This window comes from Grampus griseus (assembly GCF_964374135.1).
Source record: "Grampus griseus genome assembly, chromosome: 9".
Lineage (NCBI taxonomy): Eukaryota > Metazoa > Chordata > Mammalia > Artiodactyla > Delphinidae > Grampus > Grampus griseus.
The window spans coordinates 77,041,697-77,052,511 of record NC_139003.1 but is presented as its reverse complement, the minus strand read 5'-3'; the positions used below and the strand labels follow the sequence as shown (position 1 = coordinate 77,052,511).

The 10,815-nt window shown below is 38.9% G+C and overlaps 1 pseudogene across 1 annotated transcript; it reads left to right on the top strand.

Moving 5' to 3' along the window:
• Nucleotides 1–5,081: 5,081 nt before the first annotated feature.
• LOC309827422 (protein ILRUN-like) lies at nucleotides 5,082–5,977 on the top strand (annotated as a pseudogene). Its single transcript has one exon. The product of its transcript is annotated as a protein ILRUN-like (transcript).
• The last annotated feature ends 4,838 nt before the right edge of the window (nucleotides 5,978–10,815 follow it).

The following is a 10,815-nucleotide window of genomic DNA, read 5'->3' as shown; positions in this document are numbered from 1 at the left end:
GAAGGGGACACTTCCCCATAGATTCTATGAGATCAATATGTACCCTAATACCAAAACCAGACAACACATCATAAGGAAAAACAAAAGCAGAAACTACAGTCAGTACTCTTCAGACACAAGAATTCTCAACACAATACTAGCAAACCAAATCTAGCAACATAGAAAAAGGATTATACAGCATGATGAAGTGAAATTTCTCCCAGAAATGAAAGGTTGGATTAACATTTGAAAATCCATCAGTGTAATGCACCATGTTAATAAAGGACAAAAATTTGCACAATTATCTAAATAGACTCAGAAACAAATTTTGACAAAATCTACACCTTTAAGTGAAAAAAAAAGAGAAAGCATTCAACAAAATTGGAATAGAAGTGAACTTCATTCTGATAAAAGAACGTATGAAAAATCCACAGCTAGCTATGGTGGAATGACTGAATATATTACCTCTGAGATCAAGAATGGGATAAAAATGTGCTCTCTTGTCACTTCAATGCACAACTGGATTTTCTAGGCAGGGCAATTAGACAAGAAAAATGAAAATTAAAATGGTCCAGACTGGAAAGGAAGAAGCAAAACTGTTACAGAAATGCAATGAGATCTAGATATGATCTCATATATAGAAACTCCTTAAAAATCCATAAATATCTATTAGATGTTACATGAGTTCAAAGTTGCAGGATAAATATCAATGTATTAAAAAAACAATTGTTTCTCTATATACTAGCATAAATAAAATTATGAAAACAATTTTACCTGCAAAAATGCCTAAGTGCAACTCCTAGTATGATAAGCAATTGTTTGGTTTTGTAAGAAACTACCTTACTCTTTCCAGTGGCATACAATTTTAGCAGATTTATTTTTGGAATATCTATTACAGGCTAGGCTTATTTCAGGCTACACTTCTAGGAGCTTGAAGAAAGGCAATGCACAAAACACACAACATTCCTTTCCTCATAGAGTACTCATTCTCGTTGGAGGAGATAACCAATTAACAAAATAAATAAGTGAATAAAATGTATCGGGTCTTAAAAAATACAATGCAGAAAAAAAGACAAGTGCGGAGGATAAGGAAGGCTGGAATTTGGGACGCTTTTTATAGGGAGGACAAAGAAGACCTTTGGGAGAAGACACCGGTGGAAACTCATCTCATGTATTATAACGTTTTAAAACTTCGTATTTCCTGGTGCTTCAATATCCCAGTGAACTTTCTGTGAGCACCCTGCCCAGGTAACCAGGTGCAGCAGTGTGATAAGGCTGGTCGTGCCACAGGTTCCCCTTCTCACCCTCCCTGACTGTGACTTCATGATATTCACAGGCACCCGTGAAATCCCCTCAAGGCTTTTCCTTGTATTAATATATTCCACCCTGCCCCCCAATAAAGGCACTTGCCCACAGGTCCTCATTCTCTCTTGGCTCCTTGGAACTCCTGCCGTATGGCAGCCTGCATGTGTCTCCCCTTCCAGGACCTGTGGGTATAAAAAATCTCTTTCACTCACATGGTGTTATTCCGTGATTCTACCTGACAGATCTCCCTAAAATCCCATTTAAGTTATAAAAGTATTCCTTACAACACACCTGGGCTCTTTGAAGAAATCACATTCCAGATATTCCTTAACAAGTATGAAGTTAATTCCTCAGAAAGCATAGGAGCAGGGCCCTCCTGGCCACTAGGCACTGTAGGCAGAGTGTGGAGACCCCACGATATTTTTTAGGGACCCATAAACTTTTTACTATTTAATTTCTTCTAAAATCAGAAAAAGTGAATGTATTGAATAAAGAACATTTAACAATAGGGGAGGGGGCTGGAAGAGGGTTGGATTGGGAGTTTGGGATTAGCAGATACAAACCAGTATATAAAGAATGGATAAACAACAAGGTCCTACTGTTTAGCACATGGAACTATAGTCAATATCCTGTGATAAACCACAATGGAAAAGAATATGAAAAAGAATGTATATATGTATAACTGAGTCACTTTGCTGTACAGCAGTAATTAACACAACATTGTAATTCAACTATACTTCAATAAAAAATAAATTTAAAAAAGAACATATAACTATAAATCCAGCCTGGATTATATTCCTCTTTTTAAAGTCATAAAATATAATTTTTAATTTTTTTTATGTAGAAAGGGGCCCATGAAGACAAATGTCCCTATGCCTAGAACCGGTAGGATGCATCCTGGAAAGAAGGTGAGTGCATGAGGGGAGTGAGGTAGAGAGAAATTCAAATAGTTGGGAGATTACTGGGAAAGAGCACAGAAGTCCTTAAGGCCATATTTACACTTGAGCTTTTAACCCTGAGCGAGATGAGAAACAATTAGAGAATTCTGAACATAAATTAACATTTTAAAAGGATCGTTATTGCTGTGCTGTAGAGAGTAGATGGTAAAGGCAAGTGGATTATTGAAGATGCTGGCAAAATCAAAGTGAAATCATTCTCTGGCAGAGGTGACATGAAGTAGTCAATTATTGAATGCATTTATTAGTGTCCAACATCCAGAAATAGAAAGACTAAAACCACCAGATCACTAAAATAGTAATTAGCAAGAGTTTATTGTGTACATATAACAGTTTGTGAACTGAGAGCTCTCAAACCACCATGGGAATGAGGCTCAGAGGTATTGCTATAGGAGAGCTTATACAGTGAAAACGTAGAGGCTGCTTATTCTGTACAATGATGGGTTATAGCATTAGAGCTTCCCTAGTGATAGTGGATTGTTTAAAAGTGGACACCACTTGCCAATTTGGGGGAACAGCTTAAGTTTCATTTATGATTTTCAGAGGCATTTGCAAGAAGTCACCGAAGTTTTGTTTGTTTTGTAAAATAAGCTAAATTAAGTTTTGCTTATGTGGCCTAATTGATTTTGTCTGTTTAGGGAATTTTCAAGTCTGGCCTCTATTTTGTACTTAAGTTAGAACTAAAAGGATTTGCTAATTGTTTGAGACTGGAGGCATAAGAGAATGAGCATGTAGACTGATGTACTTAATTCTCCCAACCAAAAGGAAACTGGGGTCAACTACTATCTGCCTACTTTTAACATCTCCAGTAAAAGGCCATAGCTTCGCTCCAAAGATTCTTATTGTTAGCATCAGCTGCTTCTTCTATATTCAGACAAGTAAATGAAGAAATGTAAACAAAAAGTGTGATAGTGACTGAATAGTGACAATGACGCCTGCGTAGAAATTTTGGTGTTTTCTTTTCTCCAATCAGGAGACCTTTTGTATGTTAGGGTCATTTACTCTTTAGTTACCCATGATGGTGTTAGAAGCAATTGCAGTGAATACCGGATGTTGTCAGCATTAATGTCTATGCCAATGATTTTCAAACAGATAAACAGTGCCCGTCACTGCAGAGGGAATGAGATTGCTGAGATGAGAAGTGCATGATGGGCGTATCCCAGAGGGAGTAGCTAGGAGACAAGGTGGTGATGGGGGAAAAGGAGGGGGGTGTCATGTGGAACAGACCAGTAGAATGCCTGGTAGTATCTGAACATTTTTCTGAGGATGGGTTGGCTCCATTATAAGTAATGGCCCACTATCGGCATTTTTAATTAGGTTTTATAGTGATTCTTTGCTCTATTTCATTCTCTTGCCCTCTTGTGGGAGAAAAAAAAAAAGTATATGGTATTCAAGTCAGATTTCCAAGGGGAAGAAAAAGAAAAGCAAACTCTCTAAAATGGAGATTGAAGTCACAACTATGGCTTCATTAACAGAATACTCAACAAACTGAACCACAAACAATATTCCGTTTTCTGTAGATTAGAACACAGACTTCTGAAACTTAAAGTTTGCTTGAGAGTTGTTGGAAATGGGAATTTTTCCCAAGAGATTATGAATTTACATTGTTTTCTGGTTAATAATGGAAAGCCAAGTGAAAAAAAAAAAATCCTCCAAGGGCTGACACTCTTAAGCCTAACCCAATCAGCAGGATAAGAAACTTCTATTGTCTTCCTGTAAATTGATCTGTTCTAATTATAGCTCAAAGGAATTATCAGGGAAACTCCAGGAAACAGTAATTAGTCAAAAAAGATTGAGATGCCCCATCAAATATTTTAGTTTTAAGAAGATATGTTTCATATTTGCAGCCTCCTTTGAACAAGGGGCCCCAGGTGCTGGTGATATGAGGGCACTTTATAATACTGGGGCATGTGGTCTCCAAATAAGACAGACTCTAGCCTCTTCTGCCTTTTATGTACATCATTTTGCCAGTTGCTGGAGTTTGCTTTAGTTTCTGGCTTCTCTGTTGACCTGATTAGCTTAACTGAGTATTTAAATTTTATTTATTCATTACTTGCTTCTGCCAATTTCCCAAAAGGATTTCAGGTGAGCTTAACTGGAAGGCCTTTCACAGAACCCTCCGCATTGTTCCTGTTTGTAATTCACAAACCATTAACAGCTCTGTATAGGATGGCCTTATCAGGCCTCTCGAGTTTTGCAGTTTATACATGGTATTTGTACTATTTAATCCTGAGATGTTCTCTCTGCATATCTATTTGTAGTTTTTTTCTTTTTCTTTTCTTTTTTTTTTGTGGTACGCGGGCCTCTCACTGTTGTGGCCTCTCCCGTTGCGGAGCACAGGCTCCGGACGCGCAGGCTCAGCGGCCATGGCTCACGGGCCCAGCCGCTCCGCCGCATGTGGGATCTTCCTGGACCGGGGCACAAACCCGTGTTCCCTGCATCGGCAGGCAGACTCTCAACCACTGCGTCACCAGGGAAGCCCCTATTTGTAGTTTTGATGTTTCATTTGGATTCTTGGATTTACATGTTCCGCATATCGACATTTATTTGTTTGAATGCTCTCACTTCTCTGCTACCAGTGGGCGTGGCGCGGGGGGAGGCGGAGTCAGCGGAGGCTGTGGAGCTGGGAGGGTGGGAGACTGGGGGTGGGAGGGGCGAAAGCACGAGAGTGAGTGAGTGCGTGCGTGCGTGGCTGAGTATTTAACCGCATGAGGCAGCGAGACGCTGGGGCTTACGTCAGGTGAGCAGCGTCTCGGCCCCCGTCAGCAGCTTCTCCCGGTCCCCGGACCCAGCGACGGCTTGGTTGTGAGGATGCGGGGAAGCGAGTGTCCGGCCCCACACATGGAGGACATGGACCTGCACCCCGAGCTGCTGCAGAAGTTCACCTGCCTGGCACCACTGACGAGGACGTGCTCATCTCTGGGTTTCACCAGTTGCTTGGCTTCCAGCTCAACCCGGCCGGCTATGCCATTTCCTGCCCATGACACCAACCGGAACTTACAAGAAGCAGTTGGCGCCTATTACGACTAAGAGAGGCCAAACCTCACTGTGCCTTCTGTGTCCTTTGTTGAAGGTGTCATCATAGGAGAAGGGGAGTCGATACCTCCTGATACTCAGTTTATAAAAACATGGCGGATGCAGAATTCTGGGGCAGAGGCCTGGCCTCCAGGGGTTTGTTTTAAATACGTCAGAGGAGACCAATTTGGACTTGTGCACGTGGTGATGGTGAGATCGCTAGAGCCCCAAGAGGTTGCAGATGTCAGCGTCCAGGTGTGCAGCCCGGGCAGAGCAGGAATGTATCAGGACAGCGGCGGATATGCGCGGCCACAGGACTCTACCATGGAGATGTCGTAGGGGTCCTTCTCGGTGTGGAGGTGGGTGGACTTTTAGGAGTAACGCAGCAGTTGTCATCTTTTGAAACGGAGTGCGACACATAGCCACATCGCAAGGTAGAAGGAAACTTCAACTCCTTTGCCTCTCCCCAAAAGAACCGACAATCAGGTGAAACAATTTAAAAGACCCTGGGGATTCCGGTTCGACTCCATCAGCAAAAACACATGGGCTCCTGTTCGTCACCACACCAAGCAAGATGGGAGTAGACCCTCACAGAACTCTGTGAATCTGTCCCCCAGCCGTCACGCAAACAGCTTGTCCATAAGGTAGGTGCCCTCGGAGAAGAGGAGAAAGGGTAGGTGGTGGGCCTTGGGATTTGTGATACCCCTTCATGGCAAACCTAGAAGCCTAGAATGTTCTTTAAGACTGCTTAGCTCTCCTGCCAATGCAACAGCACAAATACCTACCCCCCCCCACGTCCACGTCCTGTGGATATTATTCCATCCACGTTTGTAATTTACTGCTGTCTCTCTGCTCTGGTTTGGGTGTTGAAAGAACCAACTTCCTTTCCTTTAGCATCAACAACAACAAAAAAGTCAAAATATCACTAGTCATTCTTCCAGTGTAAATGCATACTAAGTGTGGAGCCGCAACGCAGCTTTGGAATTCGTTCCTACTGTGTTTGTTTTGGTTTTGGGTGGGGTGTTTTTCCTGAGGAAAAAGACAAGCTCAATTATTTATCCTAAATGTTGTTGAGCTTATTTACCTTGTTTATTTACCTTGTTTGTGTGAGTTTTGTGTGAGTTTATTTACCTTGTTTGTGTGAGTTTCCAGTTTATTTACCTTGTTTGTGTGTCTTGCTGATATTTTCCCAGTCTGTTATGGCCCATCGACGTCCTCACTCAAAACCCGGAGCGGTCCAAGTGATATTTTGACTTTTCATGTGTGAGGAATAAGTGAGAGAATTGTTGAGTTAATCATCATTTTAAATATTCTGATTGTTCCAAGACAGACTTCTAGGTGTTGGATTTCTTGATCTGTTTCTTTCCATGCTTGCTGATTAGACAGAGCCTTCCATGCTCTGCTAAGGTGATGATGGTTCCTGGTTGTTGGTTTTGGTTGGTTGAATAAAGCCCTGATGCTGAGAGCTAAAAAAACAAAAAAAAAGTTTTTAAAATGTGTAATCTCTCTGGTCAAAATTATTTAGTACTTGAAATACCAATTTATCTTATTTGATTGGAAGTGCTTTTGGAGAAAACAGAAAAAAAAAAAGTTTAGACCTTAGCACTCAAGGTAGCATCTGACATAAGTTACCAACTTTACTGAGCTTTCCTCCTGTGAATTTAGACAGGTGAAAGCTGCTGAAACTATTTGTATTCTGTAGTATACATTGTGATTCTGAAACTTTAACGTAATTTAGAATTTCTTGCACTGCTTGTTAAAACACAGATTGCTGGTCTCGACACCAAGTGTTTTTGATTCAGTATCAGGTTTGGGTTTGGCAATTTGTTTTTCTAACAAGTTCCCAGGTGAAGGTGATACTACTGGCTTGAGAACTGCTGATGTTGTAGATTACGCCAAAGTTTAAGACAATAATTTTGCTCTTAGAAATTGTCTCTCTGTTGGAAAAAAAGGCACAAAGCCTAAATTTTGATCTCAGTATATTACTCCATGCAAGCTCTTTCCAAGGTACGTCTATTATTGGTGGCTGAAATTGTTTAACATTTAAATTCTAAATACAAAGCTGGTTACTTCTAAGACATGTATTGATACTATGTACAGAGAGAAAAAAGGCTTATTAAGACAGAATTCTGTTTACTTCATTGTGCCTGCTGTAAGAAATAGAATCATTGATTTACTGACTTTTTATGAATAAGCAATACTAGTTGAGAGTAGGTAAATTTAAAATATGGTGTAAAAAATAATATAAAACCGAATGTTTTAACTCCACACACCCAGAGGTAATAATTTTACATTTTAGCATTTAATTTGCAGATTGCATATGTGTATATTTTATATATATTTATATATTATATATAACATTTACATATTATTTTAATTCTGATTTATTTTACTTGATATTACATAGTAATTACTTATAATTACATTTTCCTACCAAAATATTCTTAAATAATTTTTAGTTACAGAGAAATCAGTAATATATCAAAATCCCATCTCTAAACATTAGAGTTCAGCTGTTAATATTTACGTTGTAATGAGAACTTTATCACTCTTAATTACATACTTGTTGCCTACACCTGTGAAAATATCCACCTAATGCCTCATCTCTGTCTAACCAAAACCATTTAATCCAGATCCGTCCACAGCCTGTAAAACTCTCTGTGACTTAAAACATGTTTTTTCTGGTATGATCCTCTTATCACATATGAGGTTTTAAAATTCTTTCGCTAGTTAGAGTCTCTCCTACTTAAAGTAAGATCTTTATGCATACAGAGCCATGGTAGTCCTTGAGTAGGTTTGTCATATTCCCACCTGTCAGTAAGCATTCAGCACATTTCTGCTCACTTGCTCTGTGACAACCTGGATATCATGTGTCTTTGGGAAAACATAGTCCCACTTAAATTTCTTCCTTCTAAATCTCCTGTTTAGGGACAGCTATGGTACCTATTACCATAAGGCCAGGGATTTTTGACGACAGATCATGGCAGAGTCTTGTCAGAAACAACTCATTTAGCAAAACTTCTGGCATGTGGCATTTATTCAGCCAGATGATTTTATACTCATGAAAAATGAGAACTTTTCTGTACTTACAATTTGATTTTTTTTTTTGCTTCATCTCATTTAACTCTTGGTAAAATCCTTGTGTGTCTCATCTGTACAAACAAAACATGATTTATAGCAAATCTCTTCCAACTCAAAACTGAACATTCCCACCAGCTCCCTCTTTTAATATCCACCAAATTAGACAGTGATATTCTCTGTTATCTGGCCCAGTCTCATTATAACAGCGACATTTCTTCTGGTGATTCTTGTCCTTAAGGACTTGAAATTGTCTTCAGAACTAACCTGAGAGCAGCAGGATTTATTTCCCACCTTGATTCCCATGTAAGGTCTATGAAAAACAGTTCCTGAATGGTGCTTGACACATAGTAGAACAACCAATATTTGTTGAATGAGTAATTCGTTAACACTATTAAAATTTAGCAGATGTTTTACTTTTTTTATAGAAATTAACTTTCAGTTAACAGGGGGTCTGCTTGGTTTTCATGCTATAGTTTACTTATATTGATGTATTAATTTACAAATCATTTGCTTCCAAAAAGAGTTTGAAGTACAGTATATAAAATATTTGTATAAGTCCATTAAACAATAAAAGCATAATGGATTATTAAAGAGTATATTATGTTCCTCTTAAATATATTTAAAATCAAAAATAAGCTGAATTTGTCTTCCACATGCAAAATCCATAATGAATGGTGGGTGTGGGTGGTTAGAAAAAAGAGATTGACTTTAAATAAAAAATACTACTTAGTGATGATGATTATAACACATTTAAATATAAGTCACTGTGTGCTAGCATTTATAGAATAAAAATTATGAAAAATTTAGATATATTGACGTTTCTGGGTTTAGAATACTAACAATTCTTATGTCATTAAATATATACTCTTCTTGGCAATGGGCATGAAAATATTGCCTAGGCACATGAAGTTGTACCATTTTGAGAGTATAATATTCATTTCAGCATGCCAGTCTTTTTTTTTTTTTTTTTTTTTTTTGCGGTACGCGGGCCTCTCACTGCCGCGGCCTCTCCCGTTGTGGAGCACAGGCTCCGGACGCACAGGCTCAGCGGCCATGGCTCACGGGCCCAGCCGCTCTGCGGCATGTGGGAGCCTTCCTGACCAGGGCACTAACCCGTGTCCCCTGCATCGGCAGACAGACTCCCAACCACTGCACCACCAGGGAAGCCCCAGCATGCCAGTCTTAAATGCAGGGATTAAAATAATTTTTCTTTTTCAAAGTAATAAATTTATAATTCAACTGGCTTGCATCCTCATATTTTCCCCAGTACATGCAAAAGTGTTCAAATAGATCTGAAATAACTTGACTTTCTATTTAAATTTTGGTGAGTTAATGACAGCAGGAGATTAAAAAGGAGCAAATACCTTGGGCAAGTGCCGCTGCTCTGTTGGAGTTTTGTTTTAATGGAAGTTCATTTTTTTCTACTGGAAGACTATGTGAGATTTAAAGTTTAAATATGAACCGTATAATTCATGAGTTAGCTCATGAAATAATTTGCTTTAACTGTGAGTCTCAGTTGTATATTTCTTTTTTTTCTTTTTTAAATGACATTTATTGTTCTCTTTCTAACTTTGCAAGCAATACATGTTCATTGCAGACAATTAGAAATACATAAAAACATGAAGTAAAATTAATAATCACCCATAATCCCCATCCCGCAGAGATAACCATCATTAGCATTTTAATGCATTTCTTCCCGGTATCTACATATGTTTTTATACTGTATATCTTAATTTTATTTTTCTTAACATCTTTTTTGGAGTATAATTGCTTTACAATGGTGTGTTAGTTTCTGCTTTATAACAAAGTGAATCAGCTATACATATACATATATCCCCATATCCCCTCCTCTTGCGTCTCCCTCCCACCCTCCCTATCCCACCCCTCTAGGCGGTCACAAAGCACCCAGCTGATCTCCCTGTGCTATGTGGCTGCTTCCCACTAGCTATCTATTTTACATTTGGTAGTGTATATATAAGTCCATACCACTCTTTCACTTCATCCCCGCTTACCCTTCCCCCTCCCTGTGTCCTCAAGTCCATTCTCTATGTCTGCGTCTTTATTCCTGTCCTGCCCCTAGGTTCTTCAGAACCTTTTTTTTTTTTTTTTGAGATTCCATGTATATGTGTTAGCATACGGTATTTGTGACTTACTTCACTCTGTATGACAGACTGTAGGTCCATCCACCTCACTACAAATAACTCAATTTCGTTTCTTTTTATGGCTAATTGAAATATAATTAACATACAATACATTGTTAGTTCCAGGTACACAACAGCATGATTCAGTATTTCTGTACACTATAAAATGATCACCATGATATGCCTAGTTATCGTCTGTCACCATACAAAGATATTACAGTTGTGTATTTCTAAGTGTGCAGAAAATAAATGCCTACTTCATGGACGGTTGTCCATTAAGATTAAATAAAATCTGTCCATGAAAGATTAAATAAAATGTTACATGAAATGATTTTTCT